This window comes from Physcomitrium patens, chromosome 22 (assembly GCF_059467195.1).
Source record: "Physcomitrium patens ecotype Gransden chromosome 22, ASM5946719v1, whole genome shotgun sequence".
In the NCBI taxonomy this organism is placed as follows: Eukaryota; Viridiplantae; Streptophyta; class Bryopsida; order Funariales; family Funariaceae; genus Physcomitrium; species Physcomitrium patens.
Window position 1 is genome coordinate 3051665 of NC_143431.1, and position 25010 is coordinate 3076674.

At 36.6% G+C, this 25010-nt stretch overlaps 1 long non-coding RNA gene across 1 annotated transcript; it reads left to right on the top strand.

Moving 5' to 3' along the window:
* Window positions 1-10109: 10109 nt before the first annotated feature.
* On the top strand, window positions 10110-11805 carry LOC149986602 (uncharacterized). The gene is made up of 2 exons (XR_016500174.1): window positions 10110-11438; window positions 11548-11805. It is a non-coding gene; the product is annotated as an uncharacterized LOC149986602 (long non-coding RNA).
* Window positions 11806-25010: the final 13205 nt, after the last annotated feature.

Here is a 25010-nt window from a genome sequence, read left to right on the forward strand (position 1 = left end):
CACTTAGGGTGAGCTCGGCGATCATCACCCTATGAACATCAGCTTGTATGAGAAACATAGCAAGATGGGGACTCTTGATATCATGATTTCTAGAGACAAGATGCAGGCATCTCCAGTGAACTACAAGCTGGGGAAAACCACAACGGAGCACGTCTTCACAAAGGAGGATTTATGGGACTGCATCGAAACCATCGACAGCGAATACAAAGAAACCACGAGTAACAACACATCAGCAACTAACAACTTGGAAGAATTTGTAGCAAATAGACAAGGCAAACAAACAGTAGTCTAAAGAATCAACACTCCAACAACTTGTCAAGGATTGGAGATTCTGTGTAAGGGGAAGAGAAGAGCTTTAGGCATCCTTAAGTTATCGTTATCAAAGTGACTGCAGGACTTCATCTCTGATCTGAAGGATTCTAAAGCAGTGTGGAAGAAACTCTAAGACTTGTACCAAACCAACCCATTGGTTGATATTAAGTGCTTCGTAACAAGTGGTCCACGGCTCGGAGGGAAGACAACATGGACATACTTGCTTTCATGCAGCTCATCTACTGGTTGATGAAAGAATTACAAGCAACAAGACAACAGATCGACGACACCATAGTAATACATAAGATTCTTATCCACCTTCCACTTAGATTCAGTTACTTTGTTTGAGTTATTTAGACTGAGAAAACAGTACCATCCATCTCTGAATTATTCAATTAACTACATCTCGAAGAGACTAACCTTAAATTTCGGAAGGTTTCTCATATGAAAAAGCCTTGGTTATGCAAATTCGGAATGTTATTCGAAGAGGGCTTTTCTCGAATCAGAGAGGGGGAAGTAGAGACCCTAGGTCTGGGCTCTACAAGCTGTCATCTCTCATTGAAAGCTTTGAGGCACACAACATAAAAGCACCATTTTTTCCAAAGGGCAATTCACCAATGGATTGCCTTATCTGATTCGAAGCTCATCCAGCGATCTCAAGTCAACCAGTAACCCCAGCACCTAGGAGAGAACCATCACATGAAGAAAAAGAGCTCGCCCGGCTATGGCATACAAGACTGGGGCACATCAACTATTGCAGCCTGCAACAATTAAGCAAACAAGCACTTGGGATACCAGAAGTATTACTTATCGACGATATATGTGAGGCATGCCAAACTGAAAAACGTACTTGAACAGTAATTCAAAAGCATACAGAAGACCGAGCCACAAGGCCTTAGAGATCATACGCTCCGATCTGTGCAGATCAATGCCAAAGCCACCTATGGGCGGAGCCAATGATTTTCTCACATTCACAGATGACTATACGCGGAAAACGTGGATCTACTTCCTATAGATAAAAAGTCAATTTTTTTCAAAATTTCAAAGTTTTAAGAAGCATGTAGAGAATCAAATAGGACTCAAAATTCTCACTCTAAGATCAGACAACAGAGGTGAATATACTTCTCCGGAGTTTACTAGATTTTGTGAGGATAATGGTATCCATACACAGCTCTCCACTTCCCGAACTCCACAACAAAACGGAGTTTTGGAGAGGAGGAATAGGAAGATTCTGGATAAATTGCGCAGCATGCTATATGTAGGAAATGTATCAATCTACCTTTGGGCCAAAGCTGCAAAATCATCAGAGTACCTGATCAACAAGTCCCCCATGTTATCCAACTTCGGAGGCTCTCTCAACGAGATCTTCTTCCAAATTCAACCAAACATAACCCATCTTTGCACCTTTGGCTATCTGGCCTACATCCACCTAGACAAGACACAACAAGATAAGCTCCAACCGAGAGTTGAACGGGAAATATTCTTGGGGTATGATGACGCTGCCAAAGGTTATCGCTTGTACAATCTAATAGCACAGAAACTAAAAGTCACTTGCGATGTTACCATTGATAAGACTCGATACATCAGCGATCCAGGGTAGAATTTCAACCACGAATTTAAAGAACTCACGGCCAGAATGTGCCCTCTGATACAAAGACAGTGGCACCATCCTCTTCATCAAGTCTCAATATCCACACATTGAAAACACCACTACAATGCACCACATCGCCACACTGTGAGGGCCACTTCACCGAAACCACGGCGGGCACAAAAGACAGTACTTCTCCAACAAACTCACCACAGCAAACACCAATTTGGGCAAAAAGCAAAAACAGTTTCCCCATGGCATCTCACTGGGTTACAGCCATGAAAGAAGAAATCTTGTCTATCCACAAGAATAAAACGTAGGAATTGGTTCTCCTTCCACAAGAAAAAAACTCTGATATCCACAAGATGGATATTTAAATCAAAACTCAAACCGGATGGATCGTTAAATAAATGCAATGCACACCTTATTGCAAGGGGGTTTGAACAGAAGCATGCAGTGGATTTTGACAAGATTTTTGCTCTAGTGGTAAAATGGGGAACAATCAGAACTGTCGTAGCTCTAGCTACTTAAATAGGATGGGACTTAATACACATAGGCGTGAAGATTGCCTTCCTCTATGGCAAGTTGAAGGAAGAAGTGTGCACAATATAGCCAAAAGGGTTTCTCAAACCAAGGAAAGAATGCTTGATATGTCGACTAAAGAAGGCCTTGTACGAACTTTGCTAAGTGCCTTGCGCCTGGTAAAAAAAAATTGACTCATGGCTAAGAAGCCAAAACTTCGTCAAAAAGCACTGCTTACCACAATCTGTACATCATACAAGACAACAATAGAAATGGCCTATTCCTTCTTCTTTATGTCAATGACCTCCTCTTCACCAACAACAACACAACATGGATCACATGGTTTAGACAACAACCAGAAACTAAATTTGAGATGTCCACAATTGAGGAAGAATTTGGAGTAATATACTTGGCATCCAAATTTCGACTTGTCTCAGGAGGGATCTTCATGTCACAATCATGCTACATTGTACAGTGCCTAAATTTGTTCGGCCTTGCTGACAGTCAATCCGTAACAACCCCAATGATTGAGCGTCTCATGTTGATGATAGATTTGAGCAAAGAAGAAGTTGACTTCACACTCTACAGAAAACACGTAGGCAAACTAATCTAGCTTACTCACAACCGCTCCAAAATTTGCCTAGCTGTTGGAGTGCGTAGCAGATACATGTAGAAACCACAATTATCACACTTATGGGCAGTCAAGTAAATTTGGAGGTATCTTAGTCGAACAAGAAATCATAGAATATTGTTTGTGAAGAGAGAACAACCAACCATCATTGGACATGTAGATTCTAACCACGTATGGATATAGAAAACGAGAGATCAACCACTGGCTTTGTGTTTCAACTTGGAACTAGAACTATATCATGGCAATCAAAACGACAACCAACAGTGGCACTATCAAGCACTGAGGTGGAATATTGGGCCTTGTCTGATGCCACCAGAGAATAAGTATGGATCAATAGGCTGCTGACAAATCTCGGAGTCAAACAAACAAACCCAATCACCATCTTCTGCAATAACGAGAGTGTATTTAAACTAGCCTACAATCCAGTTCTTTATCAACTCACTAAACATATCTTAGCACACTATCATTACTCAAGGAAGAAAGTAGAGAGCAAGGAAATTTAAGTTCTGTTCAAACCATTCTACAAACAACTCGACGACGTGTTCATCAAACCATTGGGCAGATCTTTATTTGAAAAGTTTTAAGCCAAGCTTTATCTGACAGGCAAGGAGATCACACAGATGACAGAGTGCAATCTAGATCATAACAACGGATCATATATTAAGAGCAAAAAATTTCAGTATCCTGCCTTGTTTGAAAAGATCAAAATTTTGCACCTTTTACCAGATCCTGGCACTTCTTCCAAGATGAGTAAACTCCGAGACAATATTCACACTGAACTGCTTGGAAACTGCAGACAAACATTCTTCAAATGATTTCTCCTCGCCCTTTACACTTCTAATCTACTTTGAAAAAATCTTCTGCCATTCAATTTTACTTAACACTAAACCAAATCAAAACTGAATCTTTGCAACTCTTCCTACAACACCCTCCTCTCCATAGTGGCAGCATTAAAGACGCTATACTCCACAATATTTATCAGCCAACTTAGCAAACTCAAGAAAAACACCAATAGCACCCAAATGCTTCTTGCCAAAATCACCAAAAATTGTCAATCTTGATCTACTATGAATTGCATACTAGACCTAATTTTTCACTAAATTTGCCCAGAGACTAAAGGAGGGTATTAACTTAGTTAGCCCTTGTACTATAATTTTCTTAATAGAGTCTGTGCATATGAATTTTATACTGCCACACTTTATCTTTCTTATTATTCTCTTGAATTGAATCTAACTTGGTGGTTATTCTTTAATAGTACTTAAATAAATTTTATTCTTTGTGTTATTCAATTAAGATTATTTTCTATATTTTTTGCACTTCTTTATCAATTCTTGAATTCTACTTTACTACTATTTCTACCAATCTTATGTGTTCATCATCAAGATAGTTGCATTGCTACCTTACAAGCATACTCACAAAGACTAAGACCTCATATTGTAGCTATAAAAAGTAAAGCAAGCAATTGTCAAAAAAAGATCTATTTTGCCTCCTTGGGCTCCATCATTTCCTTGCTATCTTTGGCACTCCATAATGTGGATGGTGAGTCCCAAGTGTCCACCTTATTACCATTTGCGTTTGATCCTTCTTACATTTGAAGCTCTTGTTCAACCTACATTTGTCAATGTTAAATAAAAAGCTATATAGAATCCATTAGCGAATCTTGAAATCCCAAGTGAAGCTATTTTTAAAGTATTATTATCTAGTCACAACAAGCTAAAAATGTGTGACTAAGGAGTGATGGTTATATGGAAGTATTTGTAACAACTCAAAATGAGTAGTTACTTCCATAAAGATCTTATATGAGAGGCAATTGAAGGACAATAGTGGCCATAGAAAGTTGTAGTGGCTATTTCTAAAAGAGAACTTGGATGGAGGCTTACAAAAGATCTTAAGTTAGGATCCTTAAGTCCAAGAGGACAGCTTGAAAAGAATTTCTTATAAATGACTCAAAGAGAGTCCACGAGAAGAATTAAGTAAAATCACTTGGGATCAACTTAGAATTTAGTTGTCGCATAAGAATATAAAGAAGTATCTATAAATAAGATCTTAAGGTTGTAAGTGCATGTGATTTAGTAGAAACAAAAAATACATTTCGATGTATAGTATCAAACTTTGTAAGTAATTTTTATGTAATAATTAAAACTAATAAGCTTAAGATAAAAATTTGTGTTGCAAGACTTAAATTTCTTTGTAAAAAGACAAGAAATAAAGTCTCCTTAGTACAAGTCAAAAAAGTCATAAAAAAATATCAAAAATAGCTATTATCTTATTAGATTTGGTAGTGAAAAAGTTGATAAGTCTAGAGCCTTGTCATTCACCTTCTTGCTTATGTTAGAAGAGTCCAATATTTGATTATTTTGATAAAAGAAAATAAAAGAAGAGTAATTCGTCCTTGCTCTTTGTGATGTTGATTATAAATACACTAATAATAATAAATACTTTGAAAACTAAGATTCTTTTTTTGAATCTTATTCTTTGTTCTGATAAAAATGTGTGTCAATAAAAGAATTTTTAAAATACCGAAAAATTAAATTATTAAAAATACTTCTTCTATATCAATTAAATTATTATTGAATTAGTACAAAATCTTTAAAAAATATTTTCATTAATTTGATTAAGTTGAATTGAATGAGATTAAAAAATTAAATAAATAAACTACTAAACAAGAATTATATACAACTTATTAAGTTTTCTTTTGAAGCCATAGCATTATTTGTAAGTAAGAATAATCATTTGTAAGTTAAAGATGTGTATTAATTATTCAGCACTCAAAAATACTACTATCAAGAAAAATTACCTAATACAAAGAAAGAATGATATATAAGATAAGCTATTATATGTAAAATTATTAAATAAAAAAATAAGGTAGTAAAATAAATAAAAAAAATACTATCTAAATTAAATTAAAAAAGAAGATAGATATATAATTTTATCAAGGACAAGGAGTAGATCCTACAAGTTTGTGGTTATGCAGTTTGAGTTTTGTAATGTACTAGCTACCTTCAACACCCTTACAAATATTGTCTTTTGTCAAAAAAATAAAAAATAAAAAATAAAAAATAGTGGTATTCATTGACGACATCCTGATCTATTTAAACAATGAAAAAAACCACGTAAAAGATCTCCATATTATTTTATATATATATATATATATATATATACATACATATACATCATCTTATATAAGTTCTAGAACTTCTAAAATTAATTTATTTTTTATTTAAAAAAACATGAACCAATTGTTTTAAGAGAAGAGAGAATGATTATGGAAATCTAAATTTTAAAAACAAACAATACTTATCAAATATTTGTTCGAAAAATTTATTTATTTATACATAATTCACTTATTGGATGCTTATTCTTTTTGTCAAATTATAAGTATTTGACAACAGGTGGTATTCTGAACCATGTCAAAGTCCAAGTACTTTGTATATGAAGACTTATTCTTGACTAATAATATGCCTTTTAAAAACTATTTGTGATGTTTTTAAAATCTCTTTGATATAAAATGAAAGAATTTCAATATTCAAAGATATATATATATATATATATATATAGTTTTATATATAAAATAAATCTATCTTTTATTGAAGATTCTTCCATGATCCCTTTTTTTAAATCTTAAGTTTCTTTTATCCTTATCTTTTGCACAAGATTCTAATATTTCTTTAGCATCCTCACTTTAGTTTTAATCTTTATTGATGCCTTAGATCATATGAAAATTATTGTTGTATAAAATTATCTTTAATAATATTATATTATGTAATTTTTTTTAGTATAAATTTGGCTTCTATATTAAGTACATTGGATATAAGTATATCTTGACTTCGTCTATAAATTAATTTCACATACATAAAGATAATTGTATCATAGTATCAAAGTCCTTGAAAAGAAGCTTGTATATTAAATTATTAGTATTTAAATAATATATAATTTTTAAAGGTCATCATAAACATCCTACCAAAGTAGTGTCTCTTCATCTTTAAACAATGCATTATAATATTTTACTCTTTCATATGACTTGCTCATGTCAAGTAATTTTAATAATAATTCTAACTTCCAAACGTAATGGAGGGTTTTTTTATATATGAAGTTATTATTTTCTACAAATAATAACTTGAAGTTATGTATATTTCAAAAAGGAGGTTGAAATGGAGATAATAATATACTCTAAAACTCACATTTTGATTAAAAATTGACACTTATTTCAAGTTTTGCATAATACTTTTACTTTAAATTTTTTTACATATTAAAAAAAATATGCAAATTTTTGACATGGTGTTTATCATTTCTTAAATAGATTAATATGTCATCAAAGTACACTAATACAAATTGTTTAGTTTTTTGACAAAAAATAGCATTTGTAGGAATGTTGAAGTTAGTTAATGCACTACTTAACAAAAACAACAAAACCAAAAACTTGTGGAGTGTTGAACATAGCATCAAATTTGTTTGTAACTTGGTAGAATATTCAGCACCATTTGTGGATTGTTTTTTCAACTCTCAAGTGTGTCCGGGCCCATTCAGAGATTGTTTGCTAATTTTTCTCAAAGCAATTTTAGAATCGAGCTTTCAATAGCAGATAGATTTCTGTGATCGGCTGGGTTACCACCAACTTTACTATTGCAACTGGCACAAGCCACATGCTCGCTTGGTATAGCAGAGCAAGCTATTACCGACTCTCCATTGTGATGTTTTTCTCTAAAAACATTTATGCGGGTTTCTGGTGTAACGAACCAGTTGTCTTTGCTCAGACCTGATTACATGATGTCATGTCAATTGTTTTTCTCTTCAAGTTGGAAATATATTCACGGTAGAATGTGCACAGCCCAGAAGAGCTGTTGTTATGGTGAAGGCCCGAAATGATCCGGGAATCTGTACAACTCGCGAGACGGTTGCACCTTCGACAAGACGGTGCCACACATTGCAAGCATAAGCTTGACAAGCTCACTACTAGCTTATATAGACCAAAGAATTAGCATGGCGCCAATTATGTTCAATCCCAAACGCTACACTAGCAGCTTATACAAACCAAAGAATCAGGATGCCGCCAATTATGTACAATCCTACACGGTCACCGGCAGCTTGTATACCAAAGATTCACGATGGCACCAATTATGTACAGCCCTACACCCAGACTGTATACGCCGGACAGCTGCACGCCCAAAACACTGCCTCGCCAGCTGCTGCCAATCAGTTGCTGAAGCTACCAGGACCTGTGAGCGCCCAAGGCAAGGCCAAATGCTCGGCTGAGGAGTGGTTCCGGCAGCAGCGACTTCGACGCTGGGTGTTGGTAAGAAGCAGTCGTATCAACAGTTCATGAGTTTAGGAGGGCCACCTGTGGCCATCTCCCAAGACGATTGTCTATGCATGGTGGTTACGATCATGTCCGGCACCTGGGAGTCCTCGACCTGGCGTCGTTGAGGCCTGCGATGGGGAGAAGGGTTGCAGATTGGGCAAGGGAATCTCTTGCAGCGATGTCCAACATCGGGGAAGCGCAGGATACCTGGAGATTTTGCGCGGAGCAGCGAGCCGTCAGTGGTCGCGAAGCAGCGAAAGATGTTGTCCATGTTGCATTCGGAGCACGACCAGCGGGGTGCTCCCAGGCAGCGGCCGTCAATTACCTCCATGTGGCGATGCGCCATGTGTGCAGCACACGAAAGGTGGGTGTGCTAAAGGTGGGCTAAAGGTCGGCGTAGAGGTTTTTCGCGATTCTCAAGATGAATGACAGAACTCCGTAAAGTCGGGGGCGCGGTCGGGGAGGATTGAGGAGTTCCAGAAGGCTCTGGGTGGTGGTGCGCTTCACGATGAACTGCAAAATTGTGAGGGCGTCTGTGGCTCGATCGTGAATTTATGCCTTGGCCGCCGAGATCGAGCGCTAGCAGCAGGAGCAGCTCCTCGCCAGTGCACGCGTCGGAGTTGGAGGCGTGGGTGCGCGGAAGCGCGGAGGCTTGCAACTTCTGGATGATCACGAGCTCTCCGTCGCCTTGTTTCTGCAGGCCGACGATAATTCAACCCTCGCAGAAGGACGTATCCCGATCGCTCAGTCAGATTGGGGGACGTTTGTCTGGCGGTCATCGGATGGATTGGGGGCGTGCTGATGTTTCGCGGCGATGATCGCAGCCGATCGATGGCTTGTGTGGACATTCGCGCAATCTTCATGGGCTTCCGCGACTGGAATGAGGTTTTTGGGGGAATGATTGTCGGCCAAGTCTGAAATTCTTGGAGGCGTGCCGACTCGTGCCTCCGCAGACAGTAGGGGTCTCCGCAGTCTGTACGGGTCTTTGTCAGTGATTGTGCCCAACTGCTGGAGCGGAGGTGCTAGGCTTGGAGGGCAGGTCGACGGTGTGGCAGCTGCCATCGACTCTGCGTTCCCTGGGACTTTGGACGTCTCCGTGTGGCGGAAGAAGCAGGCACGGGCCGTGGCCATGGCCCGGGTGCGGTGACGCAGGCGACGGTTGTGCGGTTGCAGACGCTCCGCCGTGCCGCCGCATCCGATGGCACGGCACCACAGGCTGATCAACCACCTGGTGGGGTCCCGAAGTCGGCGAGGGAATGATGGGGCCCGGAGGGACGGAGGAGATCCTCCTCGTGCATCGTCGCAAGCACTACCTTCTCTACATTTCTTGTTGTGAGTATATTTGTTTTTTTCGTTCTGGATTGCTTTATCTTATTTTGCTTTCATTTTCTGAGACATCCGAGGTGTACTCGCTGCTTAGAGCTCGCACTACTTTCGGTGACAGCAGTTGGAGGTATTGGGAGAATTATACTGTATAGTACACTAATCTCTTGTGTAGAATACTATCTACTCTATATTGACCTTACACCAAGAGTTGTGACTCTTGGTGTCATTGTGGTACACACAATATATATATATATATATATATATATATTGTGTATCAATTGATCATATTAATAATAATGACGTTTTCAACATGGTATCAGAGCTATAGAAATATTCGATCCTCTGAATAAGCTTTGGTGAATGCTTTATTAAGAAAATAATTGCTGAAATTATAAAAATAGTTTATAATGAAAATAATATCAATACAATTCATTATAACAGTAAAGGTTGATGAAGAACTTGAAGTTCATCAAACCATGAAAAGCAATTCGAGACCTGAAAATGGCAACATACAAACCATAAGCAAAGATAAAATTGAATTGATCAAAAATAAATTTATAAGTAATTATAATTCAATTTTAAATTAAGAATATTGAAGATGACACAAAAAGTGGACATTAATCATGTTCCAAAATTTGATGGTCCATATTTTAACATATGGAAACATAGACTAACATTAGTTTTCAAGGCTGAAAAGTTATGGCCCATAGTAAGTGGTGAAGCACTCTTACTAGTGGAACCAACGGAAGCTGAAATTGTTGCCGGAATCCCAGTTTTATCTGCCATAAGAGTAGGGAGTATAAGCCCATGGGTAGACAAGAATATCTTGTCTTTAACTATAATTAATAATTGCCTAGAAAACAATATTGTTTCACATATACAATCTTGCACATCAGCAATTTTAGCATGGCAAGAATTAGTAAAAATATTTGAATCACATGATGCAATAACTAAGATGTATTTAAAAGACAAATTATACACCTTAAAAATGAGAGAAGGTGATAGTATTATTAAACACATACATACCTTTAGAGCACATATGGAACAATTGTTGGCAGTAAGATCAGCAGTTTCAGATGATGAAGCAATTCTCACTTTAATGAGAAATTTGCCTCTAAGTTATAGATCCTTCATTAGCTCCTTAAGAAGGCAACCTGAGATTACATTAAAATCCTTGATAACAGATTTGATCCAAGAAGAAACACTCATGAAAAACATGAATTTAACATCTAATAATAATTCAGCCTTGTATGTAGGTAAGAAATTTCAGAATAATAATAAGAAATCTCATTTTAATAAGAATTTCAGGAAGAGTTCACAAGGAGAGAGTAGTACCTCTTAACCACATGAAAAGAGTAATGGAGAGGGTTGATGCTCAAGAATGGCAACAAGCAATCAATGCTAAAATTACATCCTTAAATAAGAACAATACATGGCACATGACAAATTTACCTCCTAATAAAAAACTAATCAATTCAAAGTGGATTTTAAAAATCAAAACTAAAGCTGATGGAAGTATTGACAAATATAAAGCAAGGCTAGTTACTAGAAGATTCACCCAAGTTCAAAGTATTGATTATACAAAGACATACTCTTCTATAGTCAAACTTAATTCTATCAAAGTTCTTCTTGCTTTAACCACTCAATATAATCTGGAAATACATCAACTAGATGTTAAAACAGCCTTTTTAAATGGTTTTATAGAAGAAGACATCTATATGATTATTCTTGAAGGATTACCTTCTATATATACTAATAAGGTATGTAAATTAAATAAATCCCTATATGGTCTTAAATAATCATCTAGAGCATAGTATCAATGATTAGATCAATACTTAATCCTTCACAAATATCAACGTCTTGAATCAGATGCAAACATATACATAAAAAGAGAACATAATCAAGATTTTACCATAATTACAGTCTATGTTGATGACTGTATTCTTGTCAGCAACAAGCTTCCTTTAATTTAGCAAGTCAAAGACATTTTCCAACAAGAATTTGACATGTCCGATGAAGGAGAAATCCATTATACTTTAGGCAATGCCATATTAAGAAATTAAAAAGAAGGATGGATCATCCTCCATCAAGCCAAATATTTAATAAATAAACTTAATCCATTAAACATCCCAATTTAGCCAAGAATTTGTTTAAGTAATGAAGACCATATTACTTTATGTAATTACCCCTATTCTTAAGTTGTTGGCAGTTTAATGCATACCATTGTTAATTCTAGACCTAATTGTACTTATGCTATCAGCAGTTTAGTACAATATCTCTCTAAACTAGGACCTACACATATTCAAACTTTGAAAAAAACTATGAAATATATAAAAGGCATATTATCCTTTGGAATAAAATATCAACACTTACTTCAAGGTGATATTCTCCATGATTATTTTGATACTGACTAGGTAGGTGATAAGCACACTCATCGCTTCACCTCTGGCTTTCACTTCTTATTAATTATAGGAGTTATTTCTTGGGGCAGCAAGAAACAACAATCTGTTGCTTTCTCATCCACAGAATCAGATTATATGGTTTTAACAAAACTAACCACTGAAGCCATATAGTTGAGAAAATTATTACATGAACTTGGATTCCCTCAACATGCACCAACCATTATATACTCAGACAATCAAAGTGCAATTGCTCTTAGTGAGAATTCAAAATATCACTTTAGAAGGACACATGTGGACACACATTACCATTTCACAAGAGAAAAGATACTTGCCAAGGAAATTAAATTATAATATGTGTCAACAACACATATGATAGTAGATGTATTTACATAATTTTTTTCTAAAGAAAAATATTTTCAGTGCCTATCTCAACTAGGCATGTATCCTATTCCTCTCAATTCAAAATAAGAAACCTATTCTACAACAATTCAAGCAATGCTGGTCTACTCAAAATTATCAGACCTTCTGTAACATCCATATTTTGATACATCATGGAGTGAAAAAATATTCAATAAGCCACCTCACTCCAAATCCATGAAATATCAAAATACACAGATTGATGCCAAAGCTTCAAGGAAGATCGCCACGGACAATCTTATATCGATTGGCAACTCCTCTTTAACAACAGACTCTTCTACAATAGCAATGTAGCTTGCCACGGTCAACTCCACTACACAAGCAGAGCTCGCAATGGCCGACTCCGCATTAGCGGTCTATTCCATAGTAAAGCCCGTCAAGGGACCTACATCGAGAATTAACACCCCATTAATGTATACGCAAGCAGTGGAGCTGATCTTCATGGTGGCAGTAATCTTTAATAGGAGCAACAGTGTAGTGTTGTGGTATGATTACTATATGAAAATAATGTCATTTTGTACTTAATATATAATTTATTAAGTAACATGGTGAGAGCCATATTAATAGATTTTAGTTAGTTATAGAATATAATTTGATTATTACCTTGAAAAGGGGTTGTTTAAAAAGATTACCATTGAATTTGTATAACTTTAATTTCTTTTGATAGTGGTTTTTAAGATTGGTTTTGATTGATAGTAACTTCTCAATATTTAGAATCACCTTTGTTAGACATTGGTGACCTTTGAAAACTTATTTTGGTTCTCTTATTTGGTATTTAGGACATATATTGAATAAATATTATAAAAAAAAGAGTTTGAGAGGGATTTTGGTAAAAAAAAGAGAGTTTAAGGCATCCATATAGATGAATGGAGATGGATGATGAAAATCTCCATTCCTATTGGTCAAAAATCATAACCAATGGACTTCAAGGAGACTACCCAAGGCCATATTAGAGATTAGGGTTAGTTTTTGGAGGATTTTTTGAACTTTGAAGGCTAAGATCAGCAAGTTTAGATTTTTGGCTATGGTTTTGGTACAAATCTTGTATGATTTGGAGTTTATATATAAAGGAGATATAGGCGCTCAAAGTTAAGGTATTGATTTGGGAGCTACTTTCACTCTTTTTGACATATTGCATGCGTACGGAAGGCAATTGAGGATCGGTGACTACGACTAGAAAAAACACTTTTGCGGCTACACTTTTTGCATACTACTTGCTGGATTCCAAGTTGGAATGAAGGAGTTATTGGATTTTGAAGTTAGCACATACAATCTAAGGGTAGTAAGTGACCCGATTTACTAGTGGTTGTGTCTTGAACTATATCATGAGCAATTTGATAAGGTTTTGGCTCAAAACTTCAAGAAATGTGTAAATTCATGTTAATAAACTTTTTACATAATTTTGATGACATTTGAATATTGGGATCTTGAGATATTAAGAAAATAGTACTCGAGTGCTTGTAAATTGGGGTTTAGAGTGTCTACTAGGATTTCTTAGATGCTAGAAGATTGGGAGTGAATTTGCAATTGGTTTTTTTTTGTGGTAAAATTTAAGGATGAATTCTACTTACTCTATAAATTTGAGATAAATTGAATAGCTAGATCAAGAGTTATGAATTTCTAAAGTTTAGGACAAGAAAATCCTTTGTAGGAAAAATATGTTTTGAAGGGATTTTATTATATTTTGAGTTTTATGCAAATTAAAGGAGTTTTGGAATCTAAGATAAGATTTATATAAAGGCTTAAGCTACACTTTCTATAGCTAGATACTCAATGTATTCCCAAATTGCAAATCATGCCATATGACAGACTTGGTGAACATGACGTGAAAATTTCTAAAGTAGAGAGTTTTGAAGAAATATTTTTGGCTCTCTATTATGGATGGGAGGCAAGGAAGTAGTAGTAGGAATTGCACAAGGGAATCTCCATTGCAACTTGATCTTGTTACAACTCAATTGTTTTAAGCATTTATACTTTTTAAGCAACAACAACAAAGAGTGGAACCCAAGGAAGCTATGGCTACTAAAGCCTTGCAATCTATTATTGGTTTATTGGATCAATTTGATGGAAGAAATATTTTCAAGTATCTTAAATATTATTCTCAAGAGATGGAGCTCAATAAAGTGCCAATGAAAGATATGATCCTAACATTTGAGCTTGGAATTGTACCAGAGCATTGTAAGCATATAAGAGAGATTATTCAAACTCATGGAGAAAAATGGGAGGATTTTATGCTTCAACTAAAAGAAGAGTATTCTTTAGAAGATGCAAAAAGGATGAAAAGAAAATCGTTTATGAAATAGGTCAATAAATCCAACAAGAGATTCGTTGCAACAGAGTTATTCCAAGAATTTAAAAGACAGTTTCTTCAATTGACTCGAGTGGAAAAGCTTATACTTGAAAATAATAAGGTGGAGTTATTTCTTCAATCAGCTAGTAATGATTTATAAAGGAATTTAGAATTACTATTAGAGGATAATACAAAGGACAATGGATTTACTACTAATTGGAAGAAAGTCTCTTAAGTTGTGGGTATATTTGCTAAAAGAGAGTATTGGAGGAGTAAGGTCGTTCTTAGGGATATAATCCTTAGAACCTTCTAGAGACAAGTTTCTAGAACCTTCTAGAAGCAAGTCTCTGGAACCTTCTAGAAGCTTTCTATTTGGTAGAAGTTGCTTGAGAAGCTTCCTAAATAGAAGTATATATTGGAATTGAGGCTGAAGAGTTCTTCAGTCTCCACAACACACCTCTTGGAGCTCTAGCTCACCTCTCTGGTGTTGTTCTTATCTGATTAATCTAGTTCTTGCCAGTTCTTCTTGAACTTCTTGTTAGATCTCGAGTTTGTATTTCTGTGTTTGTGACAGTTTGTCGAGACTGCATTCACCTCAGATATCAGAGCTAGTTTCTTTTTTGTTAGAGTGTGGATTACCCCTCTGCTTGGAAGTGTACTAGCATTTTAGAGGTTGCGGATTACCCTCCTCTAAACTGATACTTCTTTTGTTATAATATTGGAGTCTTATTCTTCTTAGAGAGAGTGGATTATCCCTTTTCTTGTAGCTCTTAAGGCATTTTAGAGGTTACAGAGTACCCTCCTCTAAACTAATATTGTCTTCTTGTAGAGTCATTTCTCTCCTTCTCTTAGAATGGCCGGAGGCCAAGATATTAATATGACGGAAAGTTTGGAATCCAAGTTAGATGCTATGATGAATGCCCTCGCTACATTATCGCAAAGAACTGCAGAGATTGAAGGAGTCGTGGCAAGGCTTCATAATGATGGAGCATCTGGGATGGCTTAATCTAGGTTGCACCAGCCTCAAACTTCTGCACTTGGAGAAGCAACTTTGCCTCAGGTTCGACAAGCACCACTGGTTCTACAACATAAGGAGCCCCGAGTTAGCCTTCCGAATAAGTTCGATGGTACGCATTCCAAGTTTCGAGGATTCGTCAACCAAATCAGGTTGATAACAATTTTATAGCCCGAACGCTATCCAACGGAGGAGTCACGTGTTAGGCTTGTTGGAACCTTACTTACAGGACAAGCTCTATCATGGTTTTCTCCTTTGTTTGAGAAACGATCATCCATATTAAACAACTTTGAAACCTTTTTGGAGGCATTTGTGGAAGCATTTGGTGAATATGACAAGGTTCGATGGGCTACAACAAAGATATGGTCACTACTACAAGGGATGCGCTCTACATCAGTCTATGCATCAGACTTCAGGCAATTAGCATGCGATATCAATTGGGACGAAGAAGCGTTGATGAGTCAATTCTATTGGGGTTTAAGGGACAATGTGAAGGATTTGCTATTAACTCTTTTTGATCCACAAATGCTCAATGAAGCTATTAGTCAAGTAGTGAAGTGCGATAACTGCCTATTCCAATGCCGCTAAGACCAACGTTCAAGACAACATACGATTCGCCACGTCCCAACTATGTCAACAAGCAGCCTGAATTCACATTTAGAGGTAGAAGACATGCAAACTGATGCGGTACGTATCAAATCCCTTACTCTAGAAGAAAAAAAGTGGCATATCGAGGAAGGTCTATGCTTGTATTGCGGTGAAGAAGGCCACAAAGTTGGAAACTGCTCCAAGAAGCAAAATCGACGTATTGTCAAGACTGGGGGCACGTTTATTCAGGAAAACGAGGATGCCCAACCTCAATAAGAACCGTGCGGCTAGACAGTGAAATATCGCAATAACAACTAGGTTCCTTTCTTTTCGCTCAACATGTTCTTTGTTTTACAATCCCTTTGCTTATTAGCCCTCAGAAATTGAGAACCTTAGCATTATTAGATTCAAGAGCATCTGCTTGTTTCTTAGACGAAGAATTTGTGAAGCATCATAAGATCCCTTTAGTACAAAAATCCAAACCTGTTCATGTTGAGGTCATAGATGGGAGACCTTTATTGTCTGGTAGTGTCACCCATGAATGAGAACCTATAGAAGTGACGTTTAAAGGCCATCGTAGTCATATTATTTTCAATATTATTAGAACCCCATTAAATCCTGTTATTCTTGGTCTTTCCTGGTTGGAAAAGCATAACCCATCCATAGATTGGAAGTTGCAGAAGATGATCTTTCCCACAAAACCACCCAAGAGCAAGCCTAATAGAAATTCCCGAATAGAAAAATCCTTATTTATGGAGCAAGAGCGTTTATAAGATCGTCCAAGGAAGGCACACCATTTGTCATTTATGCAGCTCCAACTATCAAGGAGAAAATCTCGACAACAAGTATACCAGAGCAATATAAGGATTTTAAAGACGTGTTTCAAAAAAAAAATGCCGACATGCTACCGAAACATAGACCATATGATTGCACCATAAACTTACAAGAAGGAGCACAATCACCTTTTGGCCCAATCTACAATCTATCGTAGATGGAATTGGCGGAGTTGCGGAAATACATCGACGAGAATCTAGCCAAGAACTTCATCCATCATTCAAAATCATCAGTTGGAGCACCCATCTTATTTGTGAAGAAGAAAGATAGCTCATTGCAGATGTGCGTGGACTATCGAGGCCTCAACAAGGTAATAAAGAAGGATCATTACCCGTTATCCTTGATTTTTGGTCTCTTAGAATAACTTAGACGTGCCAGAATTTTTACAAAAATTGATCTAAGAGGAGCTTACAACCTCATACAAATCAAGGAAGGAGATGAGTGGAAGACAGCGTTCCGTACAAGGTATGGCCATTTTGAGTATAATGTCATGCCTTTTGGTCTTACCAATGCTCCAGCGGTCTTTCAACATATGATGAATGACATTTTCCGAGAGTACCTTGACGATTTTGTCGTCATCTATTTGGATGATATTTTGATATTCTCCAAAAATGAGGAAGAACATGAAAAGCACGTTCGTTTGGTCTTGGAGAAACTACGCAAGCGAGGACTATATGCCAAGTTGGAGAAGTGTTTATTTCATCAAATAGAGATGGAGTTTTTGGGGTTTGTTGCGAATACGAAAGGCTTGAAGATGGACCCCAAGAAGGTGGAAGCAATCGTGTCCTGGGAGGTTCCGAAGACGATGAAAGATATACAATGCTTTCTTGGCTTTGCCAACTTCTATCGGATCTTCATCAAAAATTACTCTCAAGTTGCTACTCCTCTCACTCGGTTCACATGCAAAGATAAGCTGGAATGGGAACCTCTAGCGGAGAAGGTGTTTCAAGACCTAAAAATCACATTTACTACGGCTCCAATCTTGATACAGCCAGACTTTACAAAGGTCTTTTATTTAGAAACTGATGCTTCGGATTTTGCTTTGGGAGCTGTACTTTCACAAATGGGAGAAGACAAGAAGCTCCATCTGGTTGCATTCTATTCTCGAAAGTTCTCTACTGCTGAAATCAATTATGAGATCCATGATAAAGAACTTCTTGCTATAGTGGATTCTTTCCAAGAATGGTGTCATTTTCTTGGAGCTGCACACCCAATGACCGTATACACAGATCAGAAGAATTTGGAGTATTTCATGTCGGCTCGAGTTCTAAATCGACGTCAAGCTCGATGGAGTATGTTGCTATCTAGGTTCGATTTTGTTATCACTTATCGACCTGGAAAGGAGCAAGGACTATTTGATGCCTTATCAAGGAGATCGTATCTTGTACCAAAGGCTGGAGAAGAAGTATTTGATCAACAATGTACGACGTTGTTGAAGCCAGAGCAATTTCGGCTTTGCACTACTATTATACCAATTGATGCTGAATTCTTGAATCAGGTACGTGCCGCAACCATTAAAGATTCAGTAGCCATTGATATCAAGCAGTGTGCCAATGACAACAAATTTAAGGTGGAGGGAGATCTTTTATACTTTGAAGAGCGGTTGTATATCCCAAAAGGACCAGCACGACTCCGAGTTCTTCAATCTCGCCACGATTTTCCAGCTGTGGGACATTTTGGATTCAACAAGACCTTGGAGCTTATTTCTCGAGATTTTTGGTGGCCTCAAATGTAGAAGGATGTGAAAGATTTTGTCCTTTCCTGCGACATCTATTCAAGATCCAAAAATCCTTCGTATCGCCTTTATGGACTCCTACAGCCATTGCCAATTCCACGTCAACCATGGTCTACTGTTTCCATGGACTTCATCACGGACCTTCCATCATCGAACTCATTTGACAGCAACTTTGTCGTGGTAGATCGGCTTACAAAGATGGCGTACTTTGTTCCTTGCAAGAAGACATCGTCTAGTGAAGTCACAGCAAGGCTCTCTCTCAATAATGTGTATCGATATCATAGACTATCAGATGATATCGTATCAGATCGAGGAACTCAGTTCGTATCAAAGTTTTGGAGATCTCTCTTTGAGATACTGAAGGTGGATATCAAGCTTTCTTCGACTTTTCATCCTCAAACTGACGGCCAAACAGAACGGGTGAATCAAGTCTTGGAACAATACTTACGATGCAGCATCAACTTTGAGCAAGACGATTGAACCACATATCTGTCGCTAGTCGAGTTTGCATATAACAACACCCTCCATGCGTCGACTCAATACACACCATTCTTTTCTAACTATGGGTATCATCCGAAGCTTGATTTATTGAGTCCATCAACAAATAATAATCCAGCAGTTGAAGGATTTGCGAAACAACTATCAGAGCTTCAAAATACGTTGACGCTTCAATTACAATCCGCTCAAGAATCCTACAAGGCGGCTGCAGATAGATTTTAGAATCAAGCACCTACTTTCAAAATTGGAGATAAAGCATGGCTTCTTCGACGGAATATCAAGACCAAGCGACTATGTGATAAGTTGGACTATCCAAGATTGGGACCATTTATCATCTAGAAGCAAATCAATCCAATGGCGTACCATCTAGAATTATTGGCTTCTATGAAGGTACATCCAGTCTTTCATGTTTCTCTGTTAGAGCCTTATCGAGAGTCGTCTCTTCCTAGAAGAATACAATGTCTGCGACCTAGTATTGAGATCGAGAACGATGAGGAATACGAGGTTGAAAAGGTACTGGATTCACGACGAAGGTGGGGCAAGTTGGAGTATCTTGTTCATTGGTGCGACTACGACATTAATGAGCGAACATGGGAGCCAGTTGAAAATCTCGCCAATGCGCTACAAAAGCTATAGGAGTTTCCTCAACAACAAATTCATAAACCTAAGCCGGTTTGACGATAGCTTCCTTCTGAAGCTTGCTCACCTAAAAATATAAGAAAGGACAAGAGCACCACCAAAATTCATAGTTGATGTAGTTATTCTTTCTAAGATAAAATAGAATTTTTTCACTAGCCATAGTTTGGTCTTCTGATATGGATAGCCAAGAGATAGATACTATGTCAGTTAGATTATTTCAACCAACTAGCTCACGAAGGCGACCCCGAGATGAAGAACTGCCTACACTATGATGACGATGGAGGATACCGAGCAACCGATCACTGGTGATTGTATTTAAGTCCGAGCCTGCTTACGATGGTGAGCCAGAAGGCGTGTTTACAGGACAATTTCACAATGAGGACATGGAAGTTCATGCTTGATCAGAAGTTGAAGGAGTGGGCCACTACCATTGGCTTCAAGGGCCGATGAACCACTTACCTCGTGAACAACAGTTGGAGTTCATAGCAGACGTTATGCAACAGATCTTCATTTTCTTGCATTGGTACTGATCAACAACATTGCTTCTCAAAGACCTCGAAGCTAAAGGAAGGAGTGATGTTAGGGACATAATCTTTAGAACCTTCTAGAGACAAGTTTTTAGAACCTTTTAGAGACAAGTTTCTAGAACCTTCTAGAAGCAAGTCTCTGGAACCTTCTAGAAGCTTCTTAGTTGACAGAAGATATTAGGGACATAGTCTTTAGAACCTTTTAGAGATAAGTTTCTAGAACTTTTTAGAAGCAAGTCTCTGGAATCTTCTAGAAGCTTCCTAGTTAGTAGAAGTTGCTTGAGAAGCTTCCTAGTTGGTAGAAGTTACTTGAGAAGCTTCCTAAATAGAAGTATATATTAGAATCGAGGCTGAAGAGTTCTTCAGTCTCGACAACACATCTCTTGGAGCTCTAGCTCACCTCTCTGGTGTTGTTCTCATCTGATTAATCTAGTTCTTGTCAGTTCTTCTTGAACTTCTTGTTAGATCTCGAGTCTGTATTTCTGAGTCCGTGACAATCGTAGTAAGGCAAGAGACTAGACCTCCACCAACTACAATATCTCATAGATAAGTGTAATAATCTGCTATATTAGTAAGTACTATTCCAATTCCTATGTCTACAGTTGCACTATAGAAAGATGCAATTGATGAGTGGGTGAAAGGAATGAAAGACTTACAAATCAAACTGGCAAAGCTGGAGAAGAAAGAAGGATTACTTGAGATCAAAGTTGCATCAAAACAAGGATATATACAAAGATGTATTTGATATGATAGTATTAAGCATCCTCGCAAGAAATGTGGAGATTTTCTTGATACTCTACAACAAGGAATAATTTTATAGAAAGATGGAAAAATTACGTTGTGAAATATGGGTGAGTTTCTCAAAACCAATTTTGGAAAGGGATGAATGAAGAAGGTTTTAGAAGAGCATTTATCTCAATAGGCTATAGCATCAAAGGAGGCTATTACTTATGGCATTGAGGCTGTAAGAGAGAAAGAGGATGTTTTTGGTAAGCATGTAGAGACAAAGGATTTGTGGAGCTATGTTATGATCCATATAGATAAAGAAAAAACAACAAGAAAAGAATTGTTCAAGACAACCACAGTAATTAGGAATGCTATCAGATGGAATGACCCTATAGATACTATATTTGTATATGCTTATTTAGTAAAATTTTAACATGAAGTACTAATGGAGGCAAAAAGGAGAAGAAATGAAATAGAAGAAAATTTTGAAGAGCCAACCAACAAGAAGAAATTTCAAAGGCATGTAGAAACAATACAAAATAAAGAAGTACCTATACCACATGCTAATAGACCATCTAAGGTTGGACCATCGACATTGTACCCTAGAAATGTACCACTGCCAAAAGAAAAATGGGAAGAAAGGATCGAAGTTGATAAAGACAAAGGGAAGAGTAAGCATGTTACTTATAAGCTACAATCAGATATTGAGGCAACCTTAAGTTTGAAAGGAGTGTTGGAAGAAAGAGTATTAAATGCCAAAATTGAATTTACTTTATGAGAAATTTTGAGCATTGCAAAGAGAGAGTTTTATGATGTCATCATCGATACCATTAAGTGAAAGAGGTATTTGACATGAGAATCTATTATATCTAATGTTTTAGATACAATCTTGACTAAAGAAGAAGAACATGAATTGGTAGAATGTTGTACCAATAAAAAGGTATAATTTGATTTGGATAAATACAAAGATGATGACAAGGGCCCTAGACACTATATCAGAGGGCATTGGGCCAGAGCCACTATAAAAACTTTAGTAAAAATGGAAGACTTGGTAGAACCAGTAATTTCTCTTATTGACTATGGATTTGAAATTAATATTATGTCAAAAGAAGTCTACAAACGTGGAAGGTGGCCTATTGATATTAACCATGGTTGGGTGATTCGGGAGCAAATAATACACGAGGAGATCTTTATGGTGCTTACCCAAATGTGAAGGTAAAGGTTAGAGATGTGACCTTAGAACAAAAATATTTTGTTCAAGACACTACTTCATATCCAGTGATTCTTAGTCAACCATATATTATAGCTTTGAGGATGGAGACTAAGGCTTTGGATGACCGATCAGCATGTCCTCATATTAGAAGTTAAGATGGAAAAAAGATAGTACAATTTCTAATAGTACGTGTAAACTATGAGTGCAATCAAGATTATTTACAAAGTGATTTATTACCAAGGGTTAGTGGAGAATTTACGGACTTTTGCAAGATACGACTATGGAGCGGAAATGTAGTGATACATCAAAGAAGGTACTCTCGCATAAAAAAGAAAGTACCTTTTGTACAAGTATTGTAAAATTATCTAAGAATGGATTTGTTATCTATACACTACTTAATGATCTCCTTAAGTGGGAGAAAAAAGTTGTGCAAAGAACAGAAAAAGACCTAAAAAGAGTGGATTTGCTTGATAAAGATGATAAGATAATAGGTGTATATATGAAAATTGATTTAGAAGATTTTATAGAAGAACTTTAGAAGTTGAATAAAGAAATGAAGATCAAGTGGTGTAAGTACATTCAAGAGAGTTCTACTCACTGATACAAGCATTTCAAGATTATGAAGTCAAAGTTGAAACTAGGTATAAAACCGTCGAAAAGAAAATAAAACCTATAGCTATACTATTGCCTAGTGATTCCAATCATCAAATTCAATAAGCTTTGAAGGAGAAGGGCTTACACGATCCTAAACAAATTCGCCACAAGTTTATCAAGATCACACTCAATGAGTTGAAAGTAGGATCTACAAATTTTCTATTATTTGTTGAAGAAATAAAATTTAGAAATATGTTAAGTACGCATAAAAAGGCTTTTGCTTTTGAACCTTCAGAAATTGGATGCGTCCATCCAAGTGTTGTGGCACCAATGATTATATTTATAGTTCCACATATTCCTTGGAATTTAAGACCAATTTTAGTGCCTAAAGTGCATCTATCTAAACTTATGGAGCTTTTGAAAAAAAAGATGCAAATGAAGATCCTAAAACCATTATTTGCACCATATTCCAATCATTGATTTATAGTACTAAAGAAAAATGGAACACTACGATTCATTCAAGATATGCAACTAGTGAATCAAGTGACCATTAGAAATACTAGAGTTGGACCAATTGTTGAAGAATTTGTAGATGCATTTACCGATAGAGCTATTTATTCTATTGGAGATCTCTATTCTGGATATGATCAATTTCAACTAGCTGAAGGAAGCAAAGATATCACTACTATGAAGACACTTTTAGGGTTGGTTAAGATGTGTACATTGCCACAAAGAGCAACAAATTCGATAGCTCACATGATGAATGGGATGAATAAGGTTCTTTGTGATTTCATTCCAAAAAAGACTATGTCCTTCTTCGATGATATTTCAATAAAAAGGTGTGTGGAAGAAGAAAAAAATGAAACAATAGATCAGAAAGGGTGCCATAAATTTGTATCTAATCATATTTTAAACTATGACAAAATTTTATCTCAACTTGAGGAGGTTTACTTGACACTATCATGAGCTAAATCTACCTTTGGAATTTGAGAAGTTGTTATTGTGGGACATTCGTGTAGATGGTTTGGTCGTAAACCTGACCTTAATAAGGTGGATGCCATACAACGGATGAAGGATATTTATAGCTCACAAATAGAAGTACGGAGGATTTTAGAAGCTTACATATTTTATTGTGTATGGATTCTTCATTATGCACATGTAGCTGATCGTCTTTATAGTTTGCTACGAAAAGGAAAGAGATTTAAATGGAAAAAGAAGCACACAGAAACAATTCAAAAGCTTAAGCAGTTATTATCTTTCCCACCTATATTGCAAAGGATAAGTTATGAGGATGGCAAATCGGTGATACTTATTGTTGATACTAGTCCAATAGCTGTTGATTGGGCTTCAGGACAAAACAATGAAGAAGGTAACAGATTTGCTATTAGATTTGGAGCTAAAGTATTAAGTGAACGACAAAGAAACTATCCACAGGTAAAACGAGAGCTATGGAGAATAGTTATAGCTATGAAAAATGAAAGAGATTATTTAATTGGAGCACTAGTGATAGTGGAAACAGATTATTTGGCACTATTGGGAATGATTACCAACTGTAACACCTTTGATATTGTTATGCTATGATGGATTGCATATATTAAATCTTTCAATCCTGAATTTAGGCATATAGTAGGCAAAGATAATCTTATAGCAGATATGCTATCCTGAGCTAGATATGAACAAAAAGAAGATTATATTAAAGTTACTGAAGATATAGTTACTACCTTCTATTTTAGGATACAATAAGAAAAGGACGAATATCCAAGACCATTTATAGAAGAATTATATGAAGAAAAATGGATTGAGATTGGATGCTATTTAAGCACATTATCAAGACAATCAGGATGGAGTGATACT